Here is a 12,957-nt window from a genome sequence, read left to right on the forward strand (position 1 = left end):
AGAACAGGTTATACAGACACCTGTCAGGGATGGTTTAGGTTGACTTGGTCTTACCTCAGTGCCGTGGGCTGGACTAGATGACCCCTCAAGGTCTCTTTCAGCCCTACATTTCTGTGAGGCTACGATTCTTTTGGATCAAATTCATAAGTGATATGTAGGGTGGTGGGAGAGTAACTTAGGTCCACTTACACCCACCCTCTTAATAGGTAAGAGACTTTAAGTGGATGAGAGTCACTGTTAGGATAGCTCCATTTAAGATTTCCTATACATCACTTCCGAGTTTGGCCCTCTGAAATCAACCAAATGTGACTTAAATATGAGCTAAAGGGGCTCAGCACCTTGCAGGTTCAGGCCCCAAGAGAGGGGTTAAACAATCCTATCATGTAAAAACTCAATTTTCTGGTGTTCTCACTTATATTATACTGTTGACAACAGGTGGCTACCTATTCAAACAGAAGAAGACAAGGATAATTCACTTTAGTAGATAAGAGATTAAATAAGTGTACAGCTTGGATATGTGTGTAATAGGCAATCTCTATGCAGTAATAACATTTATCTAAAATATGCATATGGGAAGTGTCTGTCAAAGTTTGTATTCTGCTGAAGTGGATTATTTGATTTAGGGAACCTGCCTTGTTTATAGATCTAATCTGTGTTTCATAACAGATTTCAGATTACACCTCTCTAAAATTGTGTAAAATTTAGATGACAAAATTATTCTGTTTCTGTTTTATTTAATTTTGATGGTTTCTGGCAATCTTTTTTTCACATTAGAGACACAAAACAGATAACATGGCAATAGAAACAGTCTGTTCGACCATAGAGTATTATGGTGGATAAAGCTGTTAGATGCTCAGAGTTCATGGCAATAGTCACCTTGCTCACTATCTATAACAAAACTTGCTCCCCTTCCCAAAATGTTGTCTTATTTACATTTTCTTGTTAATTCTTACCTTAGTGTGAATCAGCATATTGGCACCTACTCTGTGACAGGAAGGATTAGTGAGCAGTTGGTAATATTCAGAAATAATATGACAGAGATACACCAGCATAAAGGTGGTCCATTAATTTCTTAGAGAAAACACATTGTCTCTATAAGGCAGCCTCTGTCATCTGCCTGCCAGCCTGTAGAATACCAAACACACTTTTGAAGCTAGGACAGATTAGTGCATTGCTGCCAGACTAGGTTTGCCACATAGTTTGGCTCTTTTAAACAGTGTAGATGGTAATGCTATTACCTAGAACTTGCGATAGTAGTATTGACACAATGAATCAGTATTCATACTGGTGAAAGGATCAATTTCAACACTGTATGGCATTATGCAAAGTCAGGCAGTGTGAATCTTGGCTCTGATCTTTATTTTTACTAGTAATATGAAATTAATCTTAACTGCTGAGTTAATTGGAATGAAAAATGTGACATCAAAACCAGAAATAAGCCTAATGAAGCCCATTAAATAATTTAATGATTACATAATTGTATTCATTTAAAATTCAGGAATCGATCACTTCAAAATTAATTTTGCTGTCTTAATATCTTTTTTAATACATTTATTTAGTCTAAAGGGAAGAATTATTTTCCTTTGACTGGCATTTTGCCATTAATACATTCTCATTATAAAGAGAGAATGTTGTTTGTTGAATATGTTTGTGTGACCATTTATTACATACCAGGGGAAAGCCTGTTCAATGGGGAGATCACTGCAATTTAAACAGACTTAACAATCATGACCTAATAAAACTGTAAATTGAATGAGTGGAAAAGGTATGGATAAAAGGCCTTAAAGTGCTTACACTTGAATAATAGAGGCCAGCCTTTTGGCTGACCTCCAGCCTTTTGTACATGCATATTTTTCTATGTGCACAAAACTGCATTTCAGGTTTTGACCAAATAATAGTGAGAGAAAAGACTTTCTTCCCCCAAGATATGTGAGCTATTCATGTTTCTTTTTTCTCTCTATAACTAAGCTGCAAATTCCATTTCTTATAGTTTAGCTTGTAAGTATAAATCTAGATATGATAACCATTCCATTTATTTTTAATTCCATGGTATCTCTGTTTTTAGTCTTGATCAATATTACTTTTGTGTGCATACTTTTATGCAGGCATCCATTAAAAAATCCTATAACCTCTAAGGAGAAATGTTGAAAGGTAAAGAATTTTGGGACCAACACCCCAACCAACTTCTAGTGGCCATGGACAGTTGTCCACTCCCAATTAGTTGTGCCGCTACCAGACTGCAGCAGATGAATGCAAGAGGAGAAGCTGAAAGACTAAGGAAGAGATAGGTGTTTTCACAGTGAAGATTAGAGAAAAATGAGGAATTTGACTTATTTTTATGCTACCTTTCTTTAGTCTGACATGGTTGGTTTTTTTTTAATTGCACTTGTAAATATTTGTCAGATGTGCCTCTTATTTTAATTTGATGGCTTGGAGCACAAGCAAGTGTGTGAGAGGGATGGGGGTGAGAAGTGGGATCCTTGTCTCACCGCAATCCCCCTGTTGGGGCTGGGCACTTCCACTCATCTTCTCATGCTGAAGTGGCAGATGCCAGTTTCACCTCCTGCAGTCTTGCACAGGCCTGCTGGGGGCTGCTATGAGGTGGGGTTGGCGGCAGTAGCAGCAGAAGTCTGTGATGAAGGTCGTCCAGATGGCCAGTGCCATGTAGTGAGCCTACTCCCTGAGACAGGAACTAGCCTGCCGTCTCCCAACCCACTTTTTGGAATAAAAAGCCCACTGACCCTCCCTTATGAGCACCTGTGGCCTCAACTGCGGGGGGGCGGGGGAGAAGCAGTTTGACAGGGGACTCTGCAGCCGTTCATATACTGCAAAATTCTAAAACTTATCCATGATGCTGCCATGATTTAAAAAAACTCCACAAAACTTGTAATTTACAAAGGGCCTTAATCATAAAATCAGCTAACCCTTATGAGATTCCTACCAGTGTGGGTTGATATCATTCAATACAGATAATATTTTAGAGCAATAAAACCTAAACCTAATCCAAAACCCAAATTTGAGCCTAAATAAAATCTAAATTGAAATGTGTAGACAGTCTTCTAGGCCTGTTAGACACTTGCTGTTTATGTGAAATACATGCCACCGATGTCTAGATTTGCTTACTTCCATTGCCAAATGTATCTATAAATGAGAAGCCTGACAATCCAAACATACCTAGCCAATTAACAGAGCCTATTATTCTGTACTTAAATTTATTATAGGCCAAGAAGTAGAGGCCACAGTCTGTGTGTGGAAAAGTGCAGCTGCTATTGGATGCAATTTTTAACATTCAATTAAACATGCATACAAACATGGCTACGTGCCCTAACTAGCCGCCAGCTTTCACATTTGTGGTAACTGTTCATAAGCATGGGCACACTTTTGTTTATATCTCCTGAGCTGAGAAATAGGCTCTTGTGGTCCACAGCTACTGTTCGCCCTAAGTCTGTGCTACAAAGAACCATGCTAAACTTTTTTCTTGACTTGAAGGAAGTCACTTAGACATATCAGTTTCGGCAGTAATAGGTTCAATCTAGGGTCAAGGCCGCTCTGATGCAAGATGCTGTGAAACCCTGTTATGATGGCATTACAATGTAAAATTATAATTGCAGAAGAATTTCAAAGCAGGCCTATAGAGACTATAATATGATCCCATTACCATGCCATTAGTGTTTGATATTACAATGCCAAAACAGTTTCAGTTGAACTGTATGCAGAGTGAAACCTATTGCAATGTCACTTTGATGCCATTACAATGTGAATTAACAATGCCAAAATGATTTTAATGTAATTTTATGATCTACTAATTATAATGCCATTACCATACCATTATTATGTGAGGTTACAATGACAAATCAATTTTAATTCAGGTCTTTGAATATGCCATTCTAATGCAAGTCCATGGAAAACATGTTGTGGTGATGCCAGAATTATGTGAGATTCTAATGTCTAAGTAATAATTTTTTTATTCCAGGGAGTCCATTTTTAATGGTAATATGAAACAATTACAAGAGCAAATTACAGTACCAAACAAGCTCATTGCAATGGACATCTTGTGATATCAATGTCACCTTATGAGAGTTTGAGAATCTAAGTGAACTTACAAATTCCAGTTTTGTTTTATGAACTCTCTGTATGTTTTTGCCCTTATGGTTTTCTTTCACTATATCCTTGCTTCATAACTCTTATTGTTAAGGGGAGGGAGATTGGCACTGGGTCTCTGCCACTGAATGGAAAAGGACCATCAACAATTAAATAACTTGCTTTGGTGGGACAATGAGCTGCCTAACACCCAAGGGAAACTGTTCTTCCAGGTGGATTGATAACCAAGGAACATCTGACAAAGACTTGAAGTCACTGAGGTGGTCACCTTACAAAGGGGACTGCAGTTTTATAAAAATGACTTGCTTTGGGCTAGTGGGATGGGGGTGGGGAGCAGACCAGTAGCAGACAAAACTGAGCAGGAGGATTCCTGGATCCATTGAAAGGACACAGGCTGAATCTCAAAAGACTCTCGAAGTGCTGAGGAGATTGAGGCAGGGATTTGTATGCCGGTTTTGTTGTTTTTCTGTAGATCCGTATATCTCTTGTGTTGGCTAAAAGTAAAGCGTGCATATGTTACTTACACTCTGATGTAGAACTTGAGAGGACAAATAGTAAACCAGAGTATCCACAGCTCCAGTGGAACTCAGTGCATGCAACAGGTACTGGGGATGGGGAGGCTTGTGGGAGCCGATGCTCGTTTACGACCTAGGTAATTGGACTACATGATCCTCACAGCCAAGAGGGAGGCCTGACACAGTGTGTATCTAGATGCCCAGAGCCAGAGAGATAGTGTCCAAATTGCCCAGCCTCAGCAAACCAAGAGCACATGAGACTCAATGTTTGGGTCTAGGACATCAGTCTGGTGAGCGTCCCACAGGAAGAGCTCATCCAGGATTGTAACAAACCAACATGACAAAATATGTGCATATCTCTTCAGGGACCCAGTTTGTTTGCCAGAAATGCTGCATGAATAAGAGTTTAATGCAAGTTTATATACACTTTATGGTATACTAATTCCAGTGTACTATGAAGACTAAGTGCCATATTTATGAGCATGAGTGATTTTTACCATGGATTGGGAGAATTTGAAAATGTTTGCTTCAGAGCCTGCAAAGGTGGTTTTGAAAAACATTGTCAATAATTTTCCAGTAAAAAGAAACAATACAATAAAACAGTTGCTCTAACTAACTACTATATGTTATTTTTCTTTAATGCACTTGTAAGATACTCTGTGCATTCTACACAAAGATTTAAGATCATCCCTATTTAAAAAATCTTGCTTTTAATACTATATATTTTTGCTTCAATTAAAAACTCTCAATAACCTTCTATGGCGTATTTTAGCCAGGAACAACGCAATAAAACTTAGAAAAAATAAATGTTTTTTCCCCACTAAAGATCCTAGAGCAGGTGAGTTTCATTTGGTCTTGGATATAATTCTTCAGACATCTTTCCCTTTCTGCTTTCAGGTGCAAACTGTCACTTCCTTAACACTTTTTCTTCTGTTTCTATCTCAAGAACTTCCTCTTTAATAATTCCTGTGTTGCCATGCTATTTTTCAGCTACCAAAAAGTGTCTCTTGGTGTCAATGTCCTTTCATTCCTCCCCATGCTCTCCATCTTTTTGATGCCAATTCCATTCTTTTCTTAGGGTTTGTCTACACTGGCAGAGTTACAGCGCTGGCATTTACAGTGCTGCTCAGAGAGCGCTGAAGGAAAACCACTGTTGTGTGTTCATACTGTCAGCTGCCTGCTCAATAGTGTGTTCACACTTGCGGCAATTGCAGCGGTATTCAGAGCGGTGCACTCTGGGCAGCTATCCCACAGAGCACCTCTTTCTTTTCTGCCGCTAAGATTTGTGGGAAGGCGGAGGAGGTCATGAGGCATCCTGGGTCCTGTCCCAATGCCCCATGATACATTGCTTCACATCCCAGCAATCCCTGTGCTTCCGTCCACATTTGGCACCATCTTTCAATGGTTTGTGTACTGTGCGCTCTGCTCTGCCTCTTCGGTCTGCAGGAATGGATCCCAAACTGTTGACCAGTATGCTACTCACTCTTACTAACATGCCACGAGTGGCAGTGGAGTTATTCCTTAAACTACAAAGGCAAGAGGAGTGTGACATTGATCTTGCAATACGTAGTAGCTATGACACAAGATTGCTTGTGGCATTCATGGAGGTGCTGACCACAGTGGAACACTGCTTTTGGGCTCAGGAAACAAGCACTGAGTGGTGGGATCACATCGTCGTGCACACCTGGGATGACAAGCAGTGGCTGCAAAACTTTCGGATGAGGAAAGCTACATTCATGGGATTGTGTGATGAGCTCGTTCCAGCCCTGCGGTTCAAGGACATAAGAATGAGAGTTGCCCTGCTGTTGGAGAAGTGCGTGGCAATTGCACTGTGCAAGCTGGCTACTCCAGACTGCTACCGATCGGTCGCTAACTGATTCAGAGTGGGAAAAGTCGACTGTTGACAGAAATGTGCAGGGCCATTAATCGCATCCTGCTTCGAAAGACCATGACTCTGGGAAACGTGTGTGACATTGTGGATGGCTTTGCACAAATGGGCTTCCCTAACTGGAGGGGCAATAGATGGCACGCATATTCCAAATTCTGTCATCAGACCACCTAGCAACCAAGTACATTAATCAGAAGGGGTATTTCTCAATGGTTCTCCAGGTGCTTGTGAATCACCATGGACATTTCACAGAGATTAACGCAGGCTGGTCCGGAACGGTGCATGATGCACTCATCTTTCAGAACACTGGCCTGTTCAGGAAGCTGCAAGCAGGGACTTTCTTCCTAGACCAGAAGATCATGGTAGGGGAAGTCAAAGTGTCCATCATGATCCTGGGAGACCCCACCTATCCCTTAATGCCACGGCTTATGAAGCCATACACCAGGAACCTTGACAGCAGTAAGGAGGGGTTCAACAACAGGCTGAGCAAGTACAGAATGACTGTTGAGTGTGCTTTTGGCTGTTTAAAGGCCCGCTGGTGCTGCCTATACGGGAGGCTGGACCTGGCCAATGATAATATTCCTGTGCTTATAGTCGCATGCTGTACACTCCATAATATTTGGGAAGGGAAGGGTGAAAGCTTCACTCAGGGCTGGAATGCTGAGGCTCAGCACCTGGAGGTTGAATTTGAACTGCCAGAGACCAGGGCTATTAGAGGGGCGCAGCGCAGGGCCATAAGGATCAGGGATGTCTTGAGGCAGCAATTTGAAGCTGAAAGCCACTAATATTTGTTGCTATGCTCTGGAATGCAGTGCTTGTAATGCTAGGAGGTGATTGTGATTGGTGCAGATGATGCATAATGAAGATTTAAGAAAATTGCCTGTTGCTTTGCAGGGCTCTCTTTGCTTTCAATTAATGGAATAAACATTGTTTTCAAATGAAAACAATTATTTTATTGAAAAACAACAACTGGAGGATGGACACACACCACAACAGCACTGAGGGGGATGGGGGAAAGGAGGGTCCCAGGAGGAGGTGGGGTCCCAGGACAGTTAAAGATTTGTGTATGTCCAGGAATCATATCCAACCTTCTCCTTTGGGGAACAGTGCAGTGGGTATTGTACTACAGAGGGACAGGTGTGGAGTGCAGTGGGCACTGGGAGTCTGCAGTGCTGGACTGTGATGCGGGAGGAGTGGAATGCAGTGGGTACAGACTGGAGCCACGAAGTTTATAAGAGTGTGTTGGCGGTGTCTGGGATAGGGGTGCATGGGAAAGAGTTTTGCCACAGTAGAACTCTCACTTGTTAACATGAAAGCCATACTTAATATCTTATTTAAAATGCCATTTCTGTTTTTTCCTCCTTTTCTGTATCTGTAATAAAAGATTAAAACAATTTTTAGTGGTGTGTTTGCCATAGTACTAAGCAGGCCTCGGGTTTCTGTATACCAAATCTTGGACCTTGTTCAAAGCTGTTTAATGTTGGACAGTGTCAGGGACATAGTAACACCTTTTACTGTTGGGCCCACTGATTCCATCTACACCAATACAACAGACAATAAGATACTTCTTTCCTGCTTGAGGGAGGTCCAGGGTCCAGAGGAATGCTTTAAAATGGTTTGAGTCTTTCTTGGAGGGATGTACCCAAAAGATAGTAATGGGAAACTGCATCTTCCCCAGTAGAACTCTCACTTGTGGAGTCCATTAAGGATCAGTTCTTTATCTTGTCCTATTGAATATCTGCATATAGACACTAGGGGACTAGTAAGATAATGCACTCAAGTATTGGAAATGCATAGTTCTATCTACCCTTCACCACCCTTGCTACCAAAATAACTCAGTGCTTGGAAGAGTTCCGCTCAAGGATGAAGAACAGGTTGTTGAAGATGAACCCAAGCAAGACAGCTTTGTGCTGATGGAGAGAAGAAAGCACTTTGAGGAATTCACAACCATGGCGACTCTCCTTTGTTTGAAGACACAACAGCAATTGATCAATTCAATCTGCAGTTTTACAAGTGCTCTTGGATTCCTCATTGTTATCAAACTCTCACATACTCTTTGATGCAGCTGTGTGAGCTAATGCTTTCCATTGTCTTTGGTTGGCTAGGAAACATCACACGTGGCCTAGGTGCTACATGCCTACATCACCTATCAGCTGGACTATGGTAGTGCAGCGTATCTGGACATGAACTTGTGAGCCCTAAGGAAACTTCTTCTAGTATCTAACATCTCCTCAGCTATATGGGCTACTGTGAGCACATCAAATCTGTCTTCCACCTTCTACACTGGGTTCCCATAGCATATCAAGTCTAGTTCAAGGTCTTTGGTACTTATTTTCAAGGCACTGAATGGCTTGGCCCAGGATACCTAAAGGTCACCTAAAAGTCCAGGATGATGGTGGCTGACAATTCTGCTCTGTGGGCGCAAAGGAGATGCCCATTCAGAGGTGAAGCTTGTCTGTGCAGAAGGTAGAACTTTCTAGGGGTCTGGTCCAAGATTGTAGAACAAACTCCTATAGTAACTAAAGACAATGACAAACCTCACCATTTCTCATTCCAAGTGCAAAGTCCACTTCTTTGGCTTTGCTTTCATTAATATAAACACAAAACATGGTCTATATGTTGCGACAAAGCTCTGTCCTTGCCTCCATGGGTCCCGCGTTTCCTGGCAGATTTTGCTAGCCTTAGATGCTCACTGTGACCCTGCACATAACCCGTCTCTCTCTAGAGACAAGGGTCACAGTCTACTGAGCCATTTTCATCATAAGCCAGCGAGGGAGGTGAGGAGAAGTTATCCTTCCTTGCACAGTCTCTGTTGTCTCCCAGTCTCAGTGATTAATCAGGGGGCAAAGATGGGGGGGAATCCAGGCCCACCCTCTACTCCAGGCTCCAGCCCAGGGACCCTAATAGTATCAGCAATGGCAGCTGACCTTTTAGAAACATGACAGTACAATTCCCTGGGCTACTTCCCCCACTGCAGCCCTCACTTCCTCAAGCTCCACTTCACCCTTATCTCAGGGCCTCCTTCCTTGTGCCTGATATGGTGTGTACTACTCAGCCTCTCCAACAGCACAACTTCCTCCCACAGCTCCTGACATGCACCCCCACCTGACTAACTGGGAGGCTTTTAACTATTTTCAGCCAGCCCCTGACTGGCTTCAGGTGTCCCAATCAACCTAGCCTTCTCCCTGCCTTCTGGAAAGTTCTTAATTGGTCCCAGGTGTCTTAATTGACCTGGAGCAACTGCCATTTCACTTATCTTGGTACCAGGGATTTGTTTAGCCTGGAGCTAATATATCTGTCTCCCACTATTTTTCTATAGCCATCTGGCCTTGCCCCATCACAATATCTTTTATATTAAACAGGATAGACAAACTCACCAAAAGAAAACACAGCCATTATTCACTCACTTGGTACTTTACTGGAAAGGGCTGAGATACTACGGTGATGAGGTCAGCATAAGAATTTCTCTAGAATAGAATAATGCACTGAGAAGTAACTTTGAAGTGCTGGAAAGCCACTATGTCCTTAAATGGATTGTAGAGCCCATAATAATTGGAATGTTACTTCCTTTCTGTCACGTTTGCTTTTTGTCCTTTATTGCATAATCATATCTCTATGATAGAAACATGGCAAACACCATTGCATTATTTAGTGGCTGAGCATTTGCCGTGGAGTATCCTTCACTCTGGACTCCACTTTCCAGCTGATCTTGCACAGTTCAAAGGCTCCGTTATCTTCTCTGCTCTCAGTCTTCCCCATGAAACCTTTTCTTCAGACCTCTTTCTTGTTTATCTGAAAAAGAATGTCCATCCTTCATTATGATCTTACGTTGTCAGGCAAAACTAATTCAGAGCAAATCTATAGACATGTTTATAAAACAAAAGTGGGCCCCAAATGGGAACATCTGGATCAAGATGCAGATTTCCAAGCACCCAAAGTTTGTATATGTATGAGGGTAAATATTTGGGTCAGACTCTGGTTTTGGTTAAATAAATTAATAAAGTAAAATGGACATGAACTACAAAAATAATAATGCTGAAACAGACAAAAATAAGGAAATCTGAAGTCCTAAGACAGTCTCTGTTTAATCTATTCTCCTTGTACAGACAGCACATGATTAGATCCTGTTATAGAATTTTCCACAACACTGAACAATATTATATGCCACCAAGAACTCGTATTTCAGCAACATTGCTTAAGTGCGGAAACTATTTTGTTGCACCTAGAGTGCCCAGATGTCCCGAATTTATCTGGCTGGTGAATCTTGCCCATATGCTCAGGGTTTAGTTGATCGCCATATTTGGGGTCAGGAAGGAATTTTCCTCCAGGGCAGATTGGAAGAGGCCCTGGAGGTTTTTTGCCTTCCTCTGTAGCATGGGGCATGGGTCACTTGAGGGAGGATTCTCTGCTCCTTGAAGTCTTTAAACCACGATTTGAGGACTTCAATAGCTTAGACATAGGTGAGGTTTTTTGTAGGAGTGGGTGGGTGAGATTCTGTGGCCTGCGTTGTGCAGGAGGTCAGACTAGATGATCAGAATGGTCCCTTCTGACCTTAGTATCTATGAATCTATGAATCTATGATTTTTGGGTCTTTTTCTTATATAGGCTCCTATTACCCCTACCCCTGGCCCGATTTTTCACATTTGCTGTCTGGTCACCCTAGTTGCACCACTTCTACACAGAGAGTGCCAGTTTCTTTGTAAAGTATCCAAGGGATGCAACATCATCTAAAATGTTTTGATATACAGTATTTGCTCTGTTGACAATGTTTTAGAAGCAAATGGCTGAACAAACATTCTGAATGTAACTAGAAAATGAATAGTAGTTCAGTGTTTTATGGTGAGAACTAAAAGCTGAACCATTTTATGAAACAGTGGGCAATTGCAGTACAATAAAGACAACTTAGCCTTATGCAAACTATACTATTTAACTAAAAAGAAACAAAATATCAGCTTGTCGTTCCCTTTTGTGTGGTCAGGAACATTGCTGAAGCTGGACTAATCCCAGGGTAAAAAAATACTGGAAGATTCAGAGTGCCTGAGAAATAGAATTGCCCGTGCACTAAAAATTAAAGGAACTCTGTCAACATAAATAATGAACCAAATATTGATTGAAATCCACAATGTCTCACATTTTTTCTTCTAACAGTCTTCTCAGTCAGACTATGGTTTCAAATATTAGATTATACATTTAAATGTTTCCCCCAAACATTCTTTCTATTCAATATAAATTACTATATGTAGCATTCATGCCTTGATCTTCAGCTGCCATGACAACAGGATACAGAGAAATATATTTCCATAACAATCATGGGCAATGTTTAGTATCACTGCTACTTTTTGTGATAGTGCTGCTTGCTCCAAGAAGAAAATAGCATAATTTTCTTTAACTTGAAAGGAGCTTTTGTTGTAATAATTGAAGGAAAAAAGTGCACAAAAATTATCATTTGTGGGGAGGAGGGGGGAAGCCAGTGAAAGGATACAAAGAAAAAGGTGGCTGCTATTTCTATAGTGACTGAAGACTGACTTTTTGCAGTTTTTGACCAACTTTCTTAGTGATTTTGTTTGTTTGTATTTAGAGGAAACTGTAGTTAACTGAGGTCACCTTTTCTTCAGATGGAAGGTTATTTAATATCTGCTAGAATGGGACATAGAAGAATTCCTTAATAGATTGTAACTGGTGTATGTTGTCTTTTAGATTGAGGTCTTTTGAATCCTAGAGGCAGAGTCTGAAGTACTCAGATTAAATTTCATATTAATATATTTTATGTGGACATTGCATGAGTAATACATATAGCATTGGTGGCTTGCTCTTTCTCCAATTTAAGTCAATGGAGAGTATAATGCTGCGGTACTTAGAAATATTTGTATTTTGTCCTTTGATTTTATTTGGCATTACCTCTAATTTACATTGCTGATCTAGTGAGCTAGTACTGTCTTAGCTCTAGTTGCTGGGTTTTTTTTTTTTTTTACTAAACCCAAAGTCAACTCATGACTACCTGCGGTCATTAAAGCTTCCCTCATACTTCTCACAAGAGTATGGGTGTTCTAGTCAAATTCCAGTTAGATTAACTACATTCTTACTAAAACTGCCCCTTCAATTTCATTTAGATATTTCCCGACCTATACTCTTGTGCAATGTTATCTTAAACTCTTGCCAAATTCTGCTTCCTGAGGCAACAGAATTTCAAAACTCGGAAGTGTCTTTTCCAAATATTGTACTGTTACAAAAAGTATATATTCTGAACTGCACAATACTAAATACTAAAGGTGCAAATATGGGATGTTGTTGCTACTGTAGTATTCCAATTACTGGCGACAAATTGGTGCTTACTAACAAAAGAGTAAATCCCACAAAATAGGGAATGCTAGGATTCCAGCAGAACTCATGGAGTATTTTTTTTTTCAGAGTAAAATTATTTACTGGCAGATTCAATTCTGCAGTCTCTCATAG

Source organism: Dermochelys coriacea, chromosome 12 (assembly GCF_009764565.3).
Source record: "Dermochelys coriacea isolate rDerCor1 chromosome 12, rDerCor1.pri.v4, whole genome shotgun sequence".
Taxonomy (NCBI): Eukaryota; Metazoa; Chordata; order Testudines; family Dermochelyidae; genus Dermochelys; species Dermochelys coriacea.